The following is a 20,246-nucleotide window of genomic DNA, read 5'->3' on the forward strand; positions in this document are numbered from 1 at the left end:
GATGGTCAGAAGTTTATTACACACGCTCTTTTGAGAGAGCAGAGTCACAGGGGAGTCACTGTCCACCTTGAGTGTGAGGCATCAGTGCCTGCGGAATGGTGCCGAACGTCTCCATGATTCAGTAGGTGCAGATCTGGATCCCAAACCTTGGGTGACCCAGACGTTACCGAGGGACAGATAATGTAGAACAGGTGCTGCCTCCCAGAACGGGAAGAAATCTTCAAGTTCACGGTCACCTGGTCTGAATCTCTCACTTTACAGATAAAGATGCTGGCCCTCATGGAGGCAAAAAGGGCCAACATCACCCACAAAATAACCCCGGTGGGCAGTGCCAGAACTGCGGGGTCCCCACTGTGTCAGAACCTCTCAAGTGCCTCCCTCGAGACTTCCATAGTTAGCCGTATTTGAATTCAGATAGGTACGATTTGGGAATTGACTGAAATCTAAATAACAAGCCGTTTTGTGGACATCTTATGAAAAGAAATGGACCTACTTGACACTTTTTCAACATTCAGAGTCTTGTTGAAACTACTCCTGCAGACTGTCTCGTGTTTCCAAAGCAACGTTTGTTTAGTTTTACTTTTCCTGTGCTCTTTAAGAACAGACTAAGCAGAACTACTTCTAAAAGCTCTCACCTAGCCTTTGGACTTGATGCTAAAGACTCCCGGTACTGTCTGGTGGACATGAACATCATGCTTCGAAAGCATCTGCAGAGGCTAGTAATTAAGGAAACAGGTGTTAACCGTCCACTGGAGGGGACTGTCTCCGAGCCACGATTAAGGCAGCCTTCCTTCCTTCCTCAACAGAACAAACAAGGTGTATGGATGGCAGTTGTCGAATTAGAAAGCAAGGTTTCCCTTGGAGGTACACCAGTTCATGTTATTCCCCAGTGGGTAGTCAGGAGCCGATTGTAAATGCGTTCTAATTCTTATAGAATTTAATGGAATAGTGAACATTTTTATTTTAAAGTACGTGGAAAGGATTACTCTGCTTTTGTTTTTCAAAGTTAATAAAAGTAAGCTGTCAGGTATTTTTTTTTTTTTTGTCATCACACTGTTTCCTCTTCTCCACGTGTGTTTAAGTCATATTTTCACTTTTTAAAAAGAATCTGAGTGTTTGCAGTATGTAACATTTAGAAATCTATTAAATATGGAAAGTGAGTAATTATAAAATCTCCTGTATGACTGGGTTCAATTTTAATCAGTTTAATTTTCTATACTGTTTCTATGTAGATCAGTCCAAACATTGAAATAGTTTCAAAGTTAAACAAGATTTACAGTATTTCCATTTAAATATAGGAGTTACACATAGGCTTACGGTTCACCATATTTTTCTGCTTCAAGTAAAAAAATGTTTAACTGTTGAATTATCAATTAAAATACTAGTTTTTATCTCCATGGCTTTTTTACAAGATATAATAAGCAAGGTAATTTAAAGTTACTTAATGTAGTTTTGAATTACTGCATCAGAAATGTGCTTTATGCACTTGATTAGCTTATGGAAGAATTGAAATGCTGCAATAATTGTAACTTACAATATGTAATACTCAGACCTGTTTCTGTACTAAGCACTCTTAACAAATTGAAACACTTTAGCAACATTAAATCATTCATGGAGTACATACGACAGAAACTTAATATTATTCCTCAATTTTTTTATTGTAAGATTTTTAAGTTGATGCAGTAACCGCATCCAATTTCTTAAAAATCGTATTGCCAGTCATTTTCTCGGTGTCCCATCACTAGAATAAGAAAAGCTACACCAAGAAAATAATAATGAGAAACACTAGGCTGTTGTACTCGAGGTTTGTTATTTCCACTTAAGAAGTACGCAGCGTGCGAAGTGTCTCTTCGGCGCGTGCTGTGCGGTGACCCTCAGGATTTTCGGTCTTTTGTGATCTGTGAATGTCTTCTGTCATCTCCAGTCACGTTACTGCCCGTGAGCCTGCACTATGGGAACTGAACTGTGCTGCTTTGCTGCAGGTCAGCTTTCGTGGACAATTAGTGTCGTAACAGGACTTTGGTCACAAGTTGTCTTAAGTGTTTACCGTGAAGACCTCATCTCGGCGTTGAGCGGCAGTGTTCCGAGAGCTTTATCTTTTGTGAAGCGTTTCATGTTAGCCTTTTCTTTGAGACAAGTCAGGCACCTGCTCCCTTTCCATGCCCGGCATCATTTGTGTGCGTGTGTGTGTGTGTGTGTGTGTGTGTGTGTGAGAGAGAGAGAGAGAGAGAGAGAGAGAAGCCTGAGGCCCTTCCAACTTACTGGATATTTTTTTCTCCTTTCGCTCATCTTGTTTGCTCTTGTCCCCTCGCGGTAACTGTCAGAGCCCGCATCGGTTTGTTCTTCTGACGAGAATGGAAACCGCCGTCTTCCTGCCGTTTGGCTCCGTGTCAGTATCGACAAGTCGCGCGTGTTTGACGCCGTGGGAGGTGACTGGTCCCAGCAGTCTGCGGAAGCCAGCCAATAAATCCTCAACGTCGCTCCGCTTACTGCCACTTGATTGCTCTTTTGACCCTGATCTCACCACGGAAGCAAACACTTCGAAACGAGGTGCCCCCCACCCCCTGTCCCAGAACACTCCACAGTTATGCGGGTACTCGAAAAGGTCGACTCCCCTACCTCTGTTGGCCTTCTGACATTATCAGGGGGTACCTGTGAAGACCTGTGTACCCGGAGTATACCTCAGTTTGGTTTTACCATTCTTGCGCCTTTGTTTCGGAAAGTTGTTTCTGTGCGTGGTTACAGAGTCAAGACAAAAATGATCTTTAGTGTGGTAGTTTTCTTTCCACACGCACCTAATCTTTCATAGAGGACCTTAATTTAAAAAAGAGACTGCATCTCATTGATATGTTTGGGATTTAAGAATGATGTTTTTAGGCACCGGGAAGTGAACTGAATGTCCTCAGAGAAGATAAAAGTACACACACACACACAGTTATGAGTCGGTGTTTTACAGGTATGTGTAGATACATAGAAATATCAGTCATGTAATGATTACATATATTCACCCCTGTAGTACTCCTCCCAAGTAAATTCTTTTTCTTTAAAACCAGGAATTCCTTAGCAGGCCGAGGTTCCAGTTCATAAAAGGTCCTGGATTGTGTAGATTGAGGGGAGACATGACTTCGTACGTGGGAGTTTGACAGACACAAACAAGGCTGGCATTCGGTTCTACCGGTTGAGTTGAGCAATCTCAGTGAAATGATTTGTCTCAATATTATTATTTTCTTTTTTTGGATAACTTCTGAGATACCATAGATTCATTTTCTTTCTGGCATAGGAGTGGCCTCTTTTTTTCCTCTCAGACATTTTCATAAGTGAGTGTTGAATATATTGTCCTTCACATGTTGGCCGAGTTCAGCAGTAGGACATTGGTTGATATGAAATTAACATTTCTGTACTAGTAACCGCAGAGGTATTTTCCTTCAGTCCTTATTGTAAATTTTGAAAACAACCACATTAGGGAAAATACTATAGATTTTTTAATAGTCTGGTTTTCTTGTGATTCACCAGCCCTTAAATTGGTACTTGTTTTTGAGGCCCACTTTGTATATTCCAAGGCTTTCGGTTGTGCAGTATGTGTGGGATATTTTCTGTGACCTATTATGTTTTTGTTCCGTGCCTCCCGGCTAATGCAATTAAGATGGGCCAGTGGGCCTCACTGTAGTTTAGTAAATACGCTCGCTTCAAAATGGATATGTGCTAAAGGAAAAGATAATTCATTTCAGTTGTGAGAACTGTAAGCCATGATAAATGATTTTCCTTTACAAAATTCCCCATCTCTGAGACAGTATTAGTTTTTACTTTAATTACCGGCTGCCGTAATGTTTCCTATCCATAACTGTCGACAGAATAGACTGTTCCCGAGCAGAGGGTATGGCCTGTTTACTCAACCGTTGCGAAGAGTGCCCAAGTTCTACCAAGTCTGAACTGCTGCACAGGAGAGTGTCCTTCATTTAAATATTTAAATATTAATGTTTAATTGTATAGGCAGAAAACTTCCATGTCATTTTAAGGAGACGCAACTTTACCCCAGAGTCTTTGTCCATTATAAACTTTGGGGCCCTGTCTTGTATCTTCACGTCATTTGGAGGGATGCAACTGTGCGGCCATATTGGAAAGTTTGAATGTTTTCGTCTTTTTATTTTCTTTTTCACCTCATTTTAGAAACAACAACGGAAGAGCTGTTGTCAAGGGTGGCTCTCTCAAAAATGGCTTAGTTGACATTAGCTGAAGATGAGCAGAACGACACTAACTACTAATTGATTACAGTAATTACCAGTCTTTGGCTAGTTTGTATTGGCAAACTCTATGTACTCCTGGAATAAATGTGAACTTGCAGAACGCAAGGAAAAGGTCACTCTCATTTGCATGATAGGCTTCATTAGAATATGCTAAGGACGAGACCTAGTGTTTTATGACTTCAGGTGATGAATAGCTACCATATTACTCTGCTAGATGAAAGCATGTTTCAGTCACCTTAATTTACATGCTTCCCCCCCCCCTTTTTTTTCTTTCTTAATTCCAAGAAAAATCTTTTAGGTTATGGCGAGAGAGGAGTTCATTGTGTTTTGAACTGAATTATTTTGTGTGTACGTGTGCTTTTGGAAATAGCAGAATCTTGTGGGTAGAATTATTTTGAAGGATACTTTTAATGGCACGATTAGAATAATTATAAAGCTTTTTCTACATTAGATCTTCTAGTGTTATAACTTTTGTCAGTCATAAAAGAAAATGGTTTTTTAGTGGTTGTTTGAATAAAATATAGGTTAACTCGTTGGAGCCTAGTTTTAGATTTTAGCCTACAGTCTTTAGTATGCAGTGGACTTATTACCTGGTGAGCTTTACTGAATCCTAGGATACATTGATTTTCACTTCAAAATAATGCAATTTCATCACTTCATTAATTTTTTCCTCTTAACATTTATGCTTACTTAGTACTGTTTCTGCACTGAGATTTTGTAAAATATAAAGTGTTGGGACCACTGTTGTATAAATGCCCATTTTTACTGAAAACCAGGGCACACAAGATGCCTTTGTCCGTTGTTCTCATGGCATTTGTTTAGGGAAAAGTTGTGAGGGTTTATGTAGAAGTAAAAATGATTCTCTGCAACCTATATTTTTAAAGTTAAGAATTATGTTTCCCATTATATAAATGTTCTCATTTATGGCCTCTGATCATATACTGATGGCTCCTATTAGCTGTCATTATCCTCATATTCTCATTATGAGAGAAAAATACTCTTGGCTCCTAAAAGTATCTTTATAAGAAGTATCAGCTCCTAATTAGCAGTGACTATAATCTGTTGGAACACAGGGTTAACACTTCCTAGATCTGTTGCTATTATAAAGTTTCTTCATCTTTGAGAAGCTATCCCTGCTAGTAAAACTATGTAGAGGATGAAAAAGTGGACAGTTTTTTTCTTTTATCAAATGTGGTTTCGTAATAAAATTGTACAATGAGCTTGCACAAGCTTTTTAAAATATCATTGCTGCCACTGAATAGGTCTGTAATTTATTTATTCAGGAATGTTGGAGGCATTTTTGATTTATTTGTTTTTAGAGAAGTTTTGTTAAGCGAGATAATGAGCAGAGCTGGTGTTAATCATTTACTGTGCAACTCTAAGGAATGGAAATTTTGCATATCTTTAGCACTGTTGGGGAAAATAAATTCACTCAATGCTAATGGTCTGTTGGTATAATTTTAAAAAATACTATCTTCTCTGGAGAAATGCAATATACTCTTGTGTTTTGCTAAAAGCTAAACTAATCAATATGTAATTATACACTTATATGTACATATGTACTAAGCAATCATGATTATTTGTTATCTGTAGAGATGAAAAATTCATTTGTTGTTGGTTAGTGTCATAGGTGACTACCGTACTTCTCGTCTATACCTTTAGGTATACATTTGCAACAAAGAACCACAAGTGCATGTGTATGAGGGTGTGTGTTGTGCGTGCACACATGTGCATATGTGTATGCTCTTACATGTGTATGGGTATATATGAGAATCGCAGGCAGTTTTTTTGTGGATATTACAACTGGGAGTAAGACTGATTTTTAAATTCTTGGGGAGTGGTACATATTCTAGGTTTAAAACCATCATGGTAAAATTAATTGTGGGTATTTATAATACTAATTATGCATGACAGAGTATCCCTTGTTATATTTGAGAGCATTTAAATATCTGCTTAAGAAATGCAATGGTGGGGGCGCCTGGGTGGCGCAGTCGGTTAAGCGTTCGACTTCAGCCAGATCACGATCTCGCGGTCCGTGAGTTCGAGCCCCGCGTCAGGCTATGGGCTGATGGCTCAGAGCCTGGAGCCTGTTTCCGATTCTGTGTCTCCCTCTCTCTCTGCCCCTCCCCCGTTCATGCTTTGTCTCTCTCTGTCCCAAAAATAAATAAACGTTGAAAAAAAAAAAAAGAAAGAAATGCAACGGTGGTTTTCTAAACATACAGAGAGATTTATTTCAAAATCTCTAACTTTATTTTATTTTATTTTATTTTTTTTAATTTTTTTTTCGACGTTTATTTATTTTTGGGACAGAGAGAGACAGAGCATGAACGGGGGAGGAGCAGAGAGAGAGGGAGACACAGAATCGGAAACAGGCTCCAGGCTCTGAGCCATCAGCCCAGAGCCTGACGCGGGGCTCGAACTCACGGACCGCGAGATCGTGACCTGGCTGAAGTCTGACGCTTAACCGACTGCGCCACCCAGGCGCCCCTCTAACTTTATTTTATATTGAAATTCATGAGTTTGTTGGATTTCCTTAGACACTAGTCGAAACTATGAAGAAAAGTGTACAATAAAAAATTGAAGTTTGAAAATGGATTAAAAATCAGATACCGTGCAATGGTAACCATGTCTTACATAGAGTCGGTGTCTTTTTTAATGTTCAGTGTTTGATTAAGAAGGAGAGTTTAGGCATTGTTTTCCATTTGAGTCTCTGGATGAATAGAGTAGTGCAGAAGAACACTTGGAAGATGAATACTGCAACTTCTAAACCCAGTTGCATAGAAAGTATAAGTTATTTTCAGGAGATTTGAAAAGGTATATGAACTTCTCTGAAGTAGAGTCAAATATTTGATATCTCGAGTTAACCGTCTCTTGGTCAACTTATAATTTAAAAGCCCCCTCACATTTGCATGGCACTTTTTACGTGAGAATATTAATAACTTACCTGAATTTTGAGACACCCATTCCTTGTCATTTTGGTATACGCCATATGGTTCACTGTATTTATTTAGACTTACTGTAGAACAAATAAAAATCATATGTGATGCTCAATTATATTAGTGGTCGTTAACATGATAGTTTGTCCTGACCCTGTTATCTTAAAGTCTTTTTCTGCATTTCAATGAGATTAGTAGAAGGTCAGACCTACTTACTGTTAAATGGAAAGCGTTTTTATATCTCAGTGTTTGGAGCTGCTCACTTCTCATTTCTTTAGTGCCAAATAAGTTTTTTTTTTTTTTTCTCACCACGAAGTGTATGATTTCACTGATTAATATTTCCTATTGCTAAAGTATTCATATCCCTGAAGCTATGGTGTGCATCAGATTACTGGTTTGAATATTTGAATTTAGGGTTATCTGGGAGGGAATGCTTAGAACCCTAACTGTTTCATTAGCAGTGTCTCCTCCTTGACATGCCCCCCTCCCCGGAGGTGGGGGCTAGAAGGGAAGAGAACCAGGTAATTGATTGAGTTCTGAGACCTCTCAGCTCCAGTTGCTAGGGGATCAGCGGTCAGACATCGTGCACAAAGGACATGTTTCTGTTGGCAGCAACTGAAAAGTAGGGGCTCTCTGAAACAGATATCTTCCTTCCAGAAAACGTCCTGACATTTGGACTCTGCCTTTTTTTTTTTTTTTTAAAGCTCATTTCCAGCTTAACTTAGAGGGAGAACATGTTTCTGACCACCCTTTTCCAGTCTAGGCTAATACTCCTGGAAGGCAGAACATGATTGTAAGAATACTCACTGAACTTAATTAACTCCAAAAATACACTCTGAAGTAGGACTCACACCAATTATAAAACTTTATAAAATGGTCCAGCATGTTTTAATTTTCTAGGATCAAAAAAAAAAAAAAAACAACACCCACATGCTTACTTATAAATAAAAATGAAAAAAGTAGAATGTGAGGGCTTAAAAGAACTAGCTTTTATGATATTTTTTACACTGAATTAAAGGGAATTCTGTACATTTAAAAATGTATGTAATGCCCAGAATGTCATTAAGGACTTTATGTTTGTTTATTTAACTTTGTACTATGATACGTTTTTATAGAGTTTCAGTTTAGAATATATCCTATAAATACTCTCGGCAAAATACGAATCTCTCTCGGCTTCCTGTGGATACTGTACCAAACTACCAGATACTTGGCGGCTTGAAACAACAGAAGTGTATTTTCTCTCAGTTTTGGAGGCTGAACGTCAGACATTGGCATCACTGGGCGAAAATCAGGATGTGGGCAGAGCCACACTCCCTCTGTGGCTGGCACGGTTCAGCTGTGGGGACCTTATGCCAGTCCCCACCTCCCTGGTTCCTGCTGTCTCCTCTTGCCTGTCACATCTCTCTTTGCCTCTTATACAAGGACACTTGTGATTGCTCTTAGGGCTCTGTCTGATAACCCAAGTGAATCTTCCCAACCTAGACCCTAATCTAATAGCATCTGCAACTCCCCCCCCCCCGCCCCTTTCATATTGGGTAACATTTTCAGGTTTCAGGGATTAGGACCTGCTGTCTTTGGTGGTGGCCCCTCTGCCCTCTACAATGTGTATGGATACCTCCTTTAGGTCTTGCCCACCAATCATTTCTCCCTTATAGGTTCAGTCCAAAGAACTAAGGTGCTGTGTAGGCTCTTCTGTCTGACATGCACAGGGGATCGTAGCATTTGGATCGAGGACAGCTCCATTACTGCCTGTGTCCAACTGCACTGTGGAGTTCAGGGCTAAGCGATAGCATTGTCCAGAAGGGCTTTTGGGAAATTGATTCAGGTACTCCTTTTGTGTTGATATCTTGCCTCTTCTTCTGGTCCCCGAATCTTCAACCCAGACAAAGCTTTAGATCTCCCTGTTGGGAGGTGAATGGTTACTAGAGCAGACTCAGGGGCTTCCCCTAGTAGTCTGGTCTCCCCTCCCTGGTATCAATGCTGAAGTTGTAACCCAGTGAATTCTCTTTTGGCTTTTCTTCCATTGTACAAAGGTGATTATTGCTGGGGCTTGTGGATTAGCTCTGTACCCGTCTATCACTGTCACTCATTTTCCTGGGAAAGTTGGCAGATAACCGGTGTCTTTTCTCACTAACAGATGACAAGCAGCTTCATCATAGGAAGGTTGAGCTCATCACTGGTCACGTGATGTAAAAAGGAGTGGCTGTTTTACATGAGGTGGGTTAGGAGAGTCAGTGGGTAATGTCTAAGATGTTAGGCAGTAAATCCATTGAGAAAAGTGTAGGTGGGATAAATCATTAAGACCTTTCCTGCAATCATATCTGGAAAGTTTTATATGCACTCGTATACACATACATGTGTGTAAATGTATATCTGTGCATGTGTATAGGTAAAGTGTACAGGTATGTATAAATGTGTATATTCAGGTGTACACGATGCATGTTAATGTACACATGCATGCACATGATTTGGATAGTTACCTAATTACCTCTAAATTAGCATCAGACAGCCTTAGAATTTAATTAAAGTGACTGTTTAGGACCAGGATGTAATGAAAGGTAGCTGTAATCTAAGTCATTTATACTATAACCTCTCTGAGTAAGAGTCATATTGGTAAAAGGACGGTAGTCTACATCAAATCCCAAACCAGGTAAACACAAAGCCAAGAGTTTTTAAAGCATTGAAATAGGACACTGTAGCGATGAGGACCATCATGTTGGGTATCTTTATTACCGTAATAAGGAAAGTGGCTCTTTACTCTGTATCCTCATGAATCAGCCTTGTAATTATAATTTGACTTCCCATAATTAGAGCATGCTAATCAGTCAAATATAAGGAGTCTGGTTTATTTAGTGTTTTTTAATGGTATTTATCCAATATGACAGTACCCTGATTTATTCATCTTTTAATAAATTTTTAAAAATCATTTGGTCAAATCTAAACACAGTGTGAAGTCACATTATTGGGACCCCAGAGTTGGAGGATTGGTTCTTGGACTTGAGATTTTCTCTGACATTGACTTTATCTTTGAATTCAATAATATATACCTGATTTTTATCCACAATAGATTCTATATCTTTTCTATGTCTGATCTTTCTTTCTTTTTCTTTCTTTCTTTCTGTCATTTCTGTCTTTCTTTTTTTTAGAGAGTGTGAGTGGGAATAGAGGGGCAGAGAGAGAGAGAGAGAGAGAAAGAGAGAGAGAGAAAGGGAATTTCTTAAGCAGGCTCCATGCGCAGGTGGGAGCCCAACACAGAGCTTGATCCCACAACCGTGGCATCATGACCTGACCTGACTTCAACAGTTGGATGCTCTACCGACTGAGCCACCTAGGCATACTTGGTCTGTACATTTCAAATGCTAGTAATTGCTCTTTCTCTTTTTTTAAAAAATGTTTATTATTTTTGAGAGACAGTGTGTGCATGTGGGGGAGGGACAGAGAATCCCAAGCAGGCTCTGTGCCACCAATACAGAGCCCGATGTGGGGCTCAAACCCACAAACCGTGAGATCATGACCTGAGTAGATATCAAGAGTCGGCCGCTTCACCGACAAGCCACGCAGGCGCCCCATCTAGCAATTGCTCTTGGTTGTCAAATTTACACACCTAGGTCTATATAACAGTGGACAGTGCCAGCCACCGGCGTGAAAACAGCCTCTCTAATACCCTTGATGGAGGCTATAAACACATGGAAAGTGCTGTCTGAATAAACCATCCAGCTGGATCGAACAGTTCTTTCCAACTCTAGAATTAGGAGTGAAAACCTGGAATGAGGAAAAGTTTACGACGCAAGAGCAGTGTAGTTCTCCTCTGGAATTCCACACCTGATGGGAAAGCTGACATGACAATTAAAAGAATTCCTGAAGTGCTTTTTAAATGTCCATTACATCGTGGGACAGTTCTCTCTATATTCCTCTCTTTAGCTCATTAGTTGTGGATGGTAATCAAAGCCTTGCTTTTTTATTTTAGTGGAAAAGAAAGTTGGAAGACTTTATTTATTTTTAAGATAGTTCAAGAGAAATGAGAATATTCACAGAAAACTTTTTTTTTTTTTTTTACAAAGATACTATTGGGTAAGGCAATCCTATCTTTCCCCTTACTGTAATATTTAGGAGGACAAAAACAGAACTCTGCTAAGAAATTAGCAGTCTGATCGAGCTGTGAAGTACTTGTCCTTCCTAAATAGACAATGAAAAATAATTTAAAGAGAGAGGAGACCAGTACCTTAATTAGGTTGAGATACATGAAATTGCTGACTTTGACTGCATTTTTCCTATTAAAAAAAACACAGTTTTATTTTGTTCAACCCAACATTTTTCAGAGATGTCCTGATTCGTGCTTTGTTCTGTTTTGAATACCTGTTGACATAGTACTCAGTTGTACTCTTTGTTTGCTGTTTTGTTTAAAGTCAGAAGTCAGAAATGAAAATAACCATTATTTTGGTGGACTCTTTTATATTATTTTAGGAGGAGCGATAGGGTGTTCAGATGTTTTCTTTTGTTTCGTCCTCTTTTGTAGAACATAGCTCATGGTGTCTATTCTCGCCAGGTTTTCTACTGAAGCGACAGAGAAGCTTCGTCTCTGATGTCTTAGCGTCTTGTCTGGTGTCCCCTCTTTCTGTCTCATAAGTGCTGTGGTTTGGATAAAATATAATGTTGTTATCCTGTACATAGTATGTCTTCAGGACACTGAATTTAGAATAATTATAGGCATCGAGGCCGGTTAGGATCCTTAGTTTAATTTGTTCAGCAAATGGATGAGGACGCCATTAAGTAAGGAAACACAGACTGATGGCGGAGGAGGTACACCCAGGAGGCGCACAGCTGGGCCTTGGTAAGTGACAGCGTGGGTGTGAGTTGGCGCAGCGATAGTTGACTTCAGATTTGTGATCTGGATGCTTGGCTACAAAATGGTGTTTCTTTAGCCAAGAGAGAGAACACTGGAGACGGGGCAAGTTCCAGGACTTAGGGATTGCAGTGTGGGAGACAAGAGGACATGTTCAGCTTTATTTGTGCTGAATTTATAGTGACCGAGTATTCAGGTGCAGGTACATAGCAGGCAGCGGAAATTAGATTGCAGCTGCAGAGAGGGAGTCAGGCTTCAAGTATGTTCGTCTGTGTGTGTGTACATACAAGTGAAAATGTAGTTAAAAATCATTCTTACTTGGTTGTGGAGCTGTGGCCGTGATATCACCAGATAGAATAACTACTATAAAATGGGAACACAATTTGTTTTTCTCTTTGATACTCAGAAGGAACACGAATGTGTTGGTCAGGATTATGCTGTCATATCAGATGCGTGTGTGTGTGTGTGTGTGTGTGTGTACGTACAGGATACCCCAATTCTTGTTTAATGTTTTGGTTCAGCTTTAGTTAACTGTAAGACAATATGATACTACAAAGCTTTCATATTTATAAAATAGGAGATTCTCTCTGAGTTTTTAAATTACTAAATAAGATAAGGACCATCATAAGGTTTATTTGAAGTATATAATATTCCCTTTAAGGATGGGTAGTGATAAAATCCTAATGAGTTGTCACTGTTTTAAGATCTGTGAAGTTGCCTAATTGGTATTCATACAGGTATTTTTTAATGGCAAAAACCTGTAGCAATGTAAAATGTGAAAGAAATTTTACTATACTACTTCTGCCTTTACCTGGGACGTTTTGTTTATTTAGATATTTATATATTGTGTGTTATTGTGTGTTTATTGCCTCTAAAAGAATAGGTATATTATGATTTATTACTTGATTCCTGCTTATGACAAATATGTTTTTTCATATTTTAACATTTTGAAATTGCAATGTGTTTATAGAGTTCATTGGAGCATTAATTTGATGTTTTTTCACCTTTGGAAAAGGTGTTAGTAAATCAATTGTGTATCTCAAAATCAATACCCACAATCAGAATCAAGTAAATACACTAAATTATTATAATGCACTGTAGCGGGCATTTACTGTCGTCAGGGGCACTTGGATGAGCTGATTCCACTTCTGGCTCTTCAGTTATTTTATAGTACTGAGTTTAGTGTTTAACCTCTGGCTGGAAACGCAGTACATGAACACTGAGAATGTCTTAATGAACTCAGTATTCCTCTAACAATCTTCCCTCGGTCTGTCACCTACTTAGGGGAGTGATCCCCCCAGTTGTTATGTGCTGACTCCCCTCATGAAGCTGTAAGCCTTCCCAGTGTTTTGGTTATTTTCATTCATCTTTGTATTTCCAAGGCTAGGGTCTTGACTTAGCACATGCTAAGTGTGAACCTGAAAGTGGCTCACGACCTTTGACCCGACCGACCCATGGCCCAGTACCAGCTTTGCTTTGTGGTGGTCCAAGATTTCTGTGGACTTGCTAGGTCTCCACCTCCATAGTCGGTGGGATGAATTTTGTCACTCAGAATGCACTCGTGTGGATGATCTTCTGTTTAAATAGCATGAGAATGTTTGAGGAGATACCAAGAAAAATGTACTTACCTGTATTTATTAATATAATCTTAGATTTCAGATTATTGCATTGAGGACATCAATTAGAGACTATTTGGAAATTAAAGAAAATCTTCAGCAAAAGTTCTGTCGTAGTCTTACTGCACAGCAATAATCAGGGTGAATTTTTTTTAAGTATCTATTTAAAAAAAAATTTTTTTTTGAATGTTTATTTTTGACGGAGAGAGAGAGACAGAGCATGAGCATGGGAGGGGCAGAGAGAGGGAGACACAGAATCTGAAACAGTCTCCAGGCTCTGAGCTGTCAGCACAGAGCCCAGTGCGGGGCTCGAACTCACGGACCGCGAGATCATGACCTGAGCCGAAGTCGGATGCTCAACCGACTGAGCCACCCAGGCGCCCCTTTTAAGTATCTATTTTTGAGAGAGAGAGAGAGACACGGGCAGAGAGAGGAGAGAAGGAATCCCAAGCAGGCTCCACACTGTCCATGCACAGCCTGATTTAGGGCTCAGATTCAGGAACCATGAGATCATGACCTGAGCTGAAGTTGGGTGCTTAACTGACTGAGCCACCCAGGTACCCCAAGGGTGAATTTTTTCATATATATATTTATATTTATTAAATTTATATATTTATTAAATTATTTTGTCTACATTTATAAGTGACATGCAATTAAAGACAGTCAGACCCCTCCGTGCGGGTGGGGTGCCGGTGTGGGTGGTGTGTCAGGAAAGGTGCACAGCTGGGGCGTGGCTTCCAGATGGTGCAGTGGGATTTGGCCTGGTGCGGGGAGCTGGGAGCATGCTCCTTGTCAAGTGCCCTGGGGTTGAGGGCTGGGGGGGCGGGGCGGGGCCAGGCGGGGCCAGGCCAGGCCAGGCCAGGCCAGGCCGCTTTGAGGATCCCTGAGGGGCTGAGGGAGCAGTGGCTGGGGTGTGTTTGGCCCCAGGAGCCGCGCTCCCCGGGGAGAGAGGGACACACGGAGGGAGGGGGGAGGGGCGGCGGGCGCCTAAGAGAGGTCAAGGAGGTCAGAGGCAAAAGAAAAAGGCACAGGGCAAGAGGCAAAAGCCTACAGCACCCGGTATTCCCAGGCGGTCTCCCATCCAAGTACTAACCAGGCCCGACCCTGCTTAGCTTCCTAGATCAGAAGAGATCTGGCGCGTTCAGGGTGGTATGGCCTTAGACTCCAGCGGCTGCCGCTGGGCGCCTCAAGAGCCTGCTCCACGCGTCCCAAGCCCAGCGGCTGCCGCGCTTCACCCATGCACGCGCCTTCCTGCCTGCCTGCCTGCTTGCCTGGCTGCCGCCGCCCTCCGCCGCGCGCGCGGGCGGGTGGCGGAGGCGGCGCCAGAGGACCCTGGCAACGCGCTGTGGCCCAAGCCCCGGCCTTCACCGATCCCGGGATTCTTGAAGGCTGCTCCCGGCTTGGCCCCACGCCCGCCTCCGCTTCCAACCGGCACCGCACCGCACCGCACCGCACCGCACGGCACGGCACGGCACGGCACCACGTCGGGCCGCTCACTGGGAAGAGGGTGGAAGCCAGCGTGGGGCACCTGGCGGGCCGTGCCTTCCGGGCCCCCACCACTGGGTTCTCAGCGCCTCCTCCCCAGCCCCAGGGCAAGCGCAACCAGCACCCCACGCTCCCCCCGCCCCCGGCCTTTCCCTACCGCCCGCCCCACCTGGTGCAAACCCACCCCGGAGCCCCCAGCGCCCCCAGACAACACCACCAGCCCCGAGTCCGCTGCCCTAGCTGGGCCTCCTGAAATGCCAGGGGACCTGGGGATGAGGGCTCGAGGGAGGGAAGAGGTCCAGGACCCAGGGAGCCCAGGCCTGTGGCGGATGCGGAGTCTGGGGTCGCGCTGCCCCTCCAGCCCGCTCCTAGGGTCTTGTATCCACCCACCCAGCCCCCACCCTCCAGCCCCCAGGGGCCAGCCTCCGGTTCCGCCCACACCGCACCACCACCCCCCCCTCCCCCGGAGCGGGTGCTGGTTTGGGTGGTGTGTCAGGAAAGGTGCAAAGCTGGGCTGTGGCTTCCAGTGGCTGCAGTGGGATTTGGCCGGGTACCCGGAGTTGGGTGCGCGCCCCTTTCAAGTGCCATGGGGTGTGCGGGCTTGGGGGTGGGGGGGGCGGCGAGGCGGGGCGGGGCCAACCAGGCACAGCAGCCTTGCTGGCCCGGGAGGCTCTGAGGGAGCAGTGGCTGGGGTGTGTTTGGCCCCAGCAGCGGCCCTCCCTGGGGAGACAGGGACACAGGCAGGGAGGGGGGAGGGGCCGCGGGCGCCAAAGGAGAGGGGAAGGAGGCCAAAGGCTTAAAAGGCAAAAGCCTACAGCACCCGGTATTCCCAGGCCGTCTCCCATCCAAGTGCTAACCAGGCCCGACCCTGCTTAGCTTCCCAGAGAAGACAGGGTCGGGCGCGTTCAGGCCACTAAGGCCTAAGAGGCCAGTGGCTGCCGCTGGGCGCTTCAAGAGCTTGCTCCACGCGTCCCAAGCCAAGCGGGTGCCACGTTTCACCCATGCACGCGCCTGCCTGCCTGCCTGCCTGCCAGCCTGCCTGCCACCCTGCTGCCGCCCTCCGAGCGGGCCCCGGGCCCGGGCGGATGGCAGAGGCCGCACAAGAGGACCCTGGCAACGCGCTGTGGCGCAAGCCCGGGCGTTCTCCAAACCCGGGACTCTTGCAGGCTGCTCCCGGCTTGGCCCCACGCCCGCCTCCGCTTCCATCCTGAACCGCACCGCAAGGCACCTCGCAGCCCCGCACCACACCACGCTGGGCCGCTCACTGGGAAGTCGGTGGAGCCAGCTTGGGGCATCAGGCCGCTCCTGCCTTCCGGGCCCGCCCCACCAGGTTCTCAGGGCCTCCTCCCCAGCCCTAGGGCCAGCGCAGCCAGCCACCAGGCCCTTCCCTCCGGTCTGCCTCACCTGGTGCAAACCCACCCCGGAGCCCCCAGGCCAGGAGTGCATGAAATATACGCAGATAGTAGGCTATTAGAGCATTTCCTATCCGGAAAACCTACTCTAACAAGATAAAACGTATCATTTTGCACACAGAAACTGACCGTAGTAGGTACATGGTGCCATTTGCAGTCAAGAGAAAGGCAAACACCTTCAATGCAATCCCCATCATAATTGTGCCACCATTCTTTTCAAAGCTAGAACAAATAATGTTAACATGTGTATGGAAGCACAAAAGACCCCGAATATACAAAGTAATATTCAACAAGAAAACCAAAGCAGGAGGCATCACAGTCCCAGAATGTAGCCTCTGCTACAAACCTGTTATCATCAAGACAGTGTGTATGGGCACACAAACAGACACATAGGATAATGGAACAGAACAGAGAACCCAGATTCAGACCCACAAATGTATGGCCCGGCCCACTAATCTTCCACAAAGCACGAAAGAGTATCCAATGGAGAAAAACCAGACTCTTTAACCACTGGTGCTGGGAGAACTGGACAGCAACATGCAGAAGAATGAAACTAGATCACTTTCTTACAGCATACACAAAAATGGACTCAAAGTGGAGAAAGGACCTGAATGTGAGACACGAAACCTTTAAAACCCGAGAGGAGAAAGCAGGACGGAACCTCTCCGACCTCAGCTGTGGCAATTTCTTACGTGACACGTCTCCAGAGGCGAGGGAATTAAAAGCGAAAATGAACTATTGGGACCCTATCAAGATAAACACCCTCTGCACTGCAAAGGAAACAAGCAACAAAACAAAAAGACAACAGATGAAATGGGAAAAGGTATTTGCAATTGACGTATCAGACACAGGGCTAGTATCCAAACACCTATAAAGAACTCACCAAACGCCACACCTGAAAACAAATAATCGGGTGATGAAATGGGCACAAGACACGAATAGGTACTTTTCGAAAGAAGACATCCAGATGACCAAGAGACATATGACAAGATACTCAGCGTCACTCCTCATCAGAGAAATACAAACCTAAACCACACTGAGATTCCACTTCACATCGGTCAGAGTGGCAGAAATGAACAAATCAGGACAAAACAGATGCTGAAGAGGATAGGAGAAACAGGAAGCCTCTTGCATTGTTGGTGGGAAGAAAAACTGGTGCAGCCGCTCTGGAAACAGTGTGGAGGTTCCTCACTACGTTAAAAATAGATCTACCCTATGACGCAGCAATAGCACTGCTAGAATTCAGGGGATTCAGGAGTGCTGATGCACAGGGGACTCGTACCCCAATGTTTATAGCAGCGTTTTCAACAATAGCCACATGCTGGAAAGAGCCTAAATGCCCGTCGATGGACAAATGGATACGGAAGATGAGGTTTCTATATACAATGGAATACTACTTGGCAATGAGAAAAGATGAGATCTGGCCATTTGTAGCAACGTGGAAGGAAGTGCAGGGTGTTCTGCCAAGTGAAATGAGTCAGGCAGAGAAAGACAGATACCATATGTTTTCATGCATACGTGGATCCTGAGAAACTTCACAGGAGACCAGAGGGGAGGGGAAAGGGGGAAACGAGTTGCGGAGAGGGAAGGAGGCATACCATAAGGGACTCTTAAATACTGAGAACGAACTGAGGGTTGATGGGGAGTGGGGGAGAGGGGAAAGTGGGTGATGGCCATTGAGGAGGGCACCTGTGGGGATGAGCACTGGGTGTTGAATGGAAACCAATTTGATGATAAATTATATGGAATACAAGAAAAAAGAAAAGATGCTCAAAGTCACTCCTCATCAGGGGACTACGAATCAAAACCACACTGAGATGCCACCTCACACGGATCAGAGTGTGCCTGTGGGCGGGCAGTCAGCACTGCTGCTTTGCTGGGACACAGTGTGTCCTCCAAAAGCGACAAGGGGTGGGGGGGTTTGCGCTTTGGGAAACATGGACAATCAGGAGCAGCGAGGCTGCAACGTAGCCCAGGGTGTCCCGAAGCTGGCCCAAACGTGGCCCATCAACGGCATCGGGGCTCTTACAGGCTCCCGAGCCCCCGTCGGTGGCCGAGGAGGGGGGTGGGGGAGGGGCTTGGCAAGAGCACAGACTTGGGTTATGATTGCACGGAGGCCCGCCCATGCATATTTTTGGGGGTGGTTTTGGCTTCTTGGCTACTTTTCTAGAGCAGTTTCAGCAAATGTGACAGGAAGCTCCAGAGATTTCACACACATACCTGCCCTTACTGAGGCCCAGCCTCTCCCCTGAGCAGGTATCCGAAACCCCCACCAGGGCGAGGCCTTTGTCACAGCCCCAAACCTGTGCTGATGTGTGTCCATCGCCCAAGGTCCGCAGCTGAGATCGGGTTCGCCTCTGACGTTGTAACCCAGTGCGTCTGGGCGGGTGCGTGTTGAGGATTCTCTGCCGGTGCAGCGTCCCACCCGGTAGTCTTTCCTCCCTGACGCAGTGGGTTCCGTTGGTGCTGGCGCCACAGAGCATTTGCCAGGCGGAGAGGTGGGCGGGAGGCCGGCAGGTTCTTGAAGGCGGCGGGAGCCCGCATGCGCTGTGGAGGGCGAGGGCGGTGCTCTTCTGAGCCTCCGGCTTCTCCCTTGCTAGAAGTCTTCCACCTACGAGGATGTCGCCCTGGGGCCCCTGTTTCTCCCAAGACCGTCCCGTTCGAGGCAGGTGAGTTCTGGTGGACCCGGCGCCGCTCGGACTCCCGCAGAGGCCGCAGTGCCAGCCGTGAGAGGCCGGGTGGTTCGGGGCGCCCTGGTTCTGCTCACTTGGGGGACAGCGTTTGGCCCCCCTCGGGAGGAAGGCCGGCCTGTCCGTGTGGACGCCCGCAGGCTCCCGGGAGTCGTGGTGGCCGCTCTGTGGCGGTGGGGTGTGGGGGGGGGCGCCTCCCGTGGCAGTGCTGGCTTAACCGCTCGGCAGGCGGTAAGGGCCCTTCTCCCTGCCGGTAGTGGCTTCTGGGAGGTTCTCCGGGTGCCCGCCTCAGCCGCGGCTGTCGTGTAAGGAGGAGTGTGCCGCCCGCCCTCGCAGAGGCTGTCGGAGACCTTCCCGCCTTGTCCGTCCCCTGACCCCGCACAGGCTGCACACGTTCTGTCCCCCGAGGCGGCTGCCACGAACAAAGGCCGCCTTAGGCCCTTGCGTCCTGTGGGCCAGGCCCTAGAGAGTTTGGTGAGCTGGGGAAACCCTATAGAAATTGGGAAGTTGATGAGAAGAAGGGGAGAGTGTCCTTTGTTCCCTGGGTCAGTGTTTCTCAGACTCGGTGGTGTCGGGACACTTGGACATCAGGGGATTATTGAGGGCCCCAGAGAGCCTTCGAGTGTGGGGGTTGTGTCTCTTGATCTCTACTGTGGTGAGGTTGAACCGAGAATTGAAGCGGGCGCCTGGGTGGCTCTCTGTGTTAAGGGTCCGACTCTGGCTCAGGTGGCGATCTCACAGTTGATGGTTTAGAGCCCCATGTGGGGCTCTGTGCTGCCAGCTGCCAGCCTGGACTTGTGTCAGATTCTCTGTGTCCATCTCCCTCTTCCCCTCCCCTCACGTGCCCTGTGTCTCTCTCTCAAAAACAAACATTAAGGAAACCAAGCCAAATCCGAGCATCTCAGATGTGATGCATCCACTTAAAGACAATAAATTAGTACAGATTAACGTACTCATACCTTTCATGCAAAAAATACGTACATTTTCAGAACAACACCGTGTAGAAGCGTGGCATTGGCG

General features: G+C 45.3%; 1 pseudogene; it reads right to left on the reverse strand.

The window, feature by feature from the left end:
* Positions 1-14,683: 14,683 nt before the first annotated feature.
* On the reverse strand, positions 14,684-14,802 carry LOC123595681 (annotated as a pseudogene).
* Between the last annotated feature and the right edge of the window lie 5,444 nt (positions 14,803-20,246).

The sequence above is a fragment of the Leopardus geoffroyi genome (genome assembly GCF_018350155.1).
Source record: "Leopardus geoffroyi isolate Oge1 chromosome D3 unlocalized genomic scaffold, O.geoffroyi_Oge1_pat1.0 chrD3_random_Un_scaffold_43, whole genome shotgun sequence".
Taxonomy (NCBI): Eukaryota; Metazoa; Chordata; class Mammalia; order Carnivora; family Felidae; genus Leopardus; species Leopardus geoffroyi.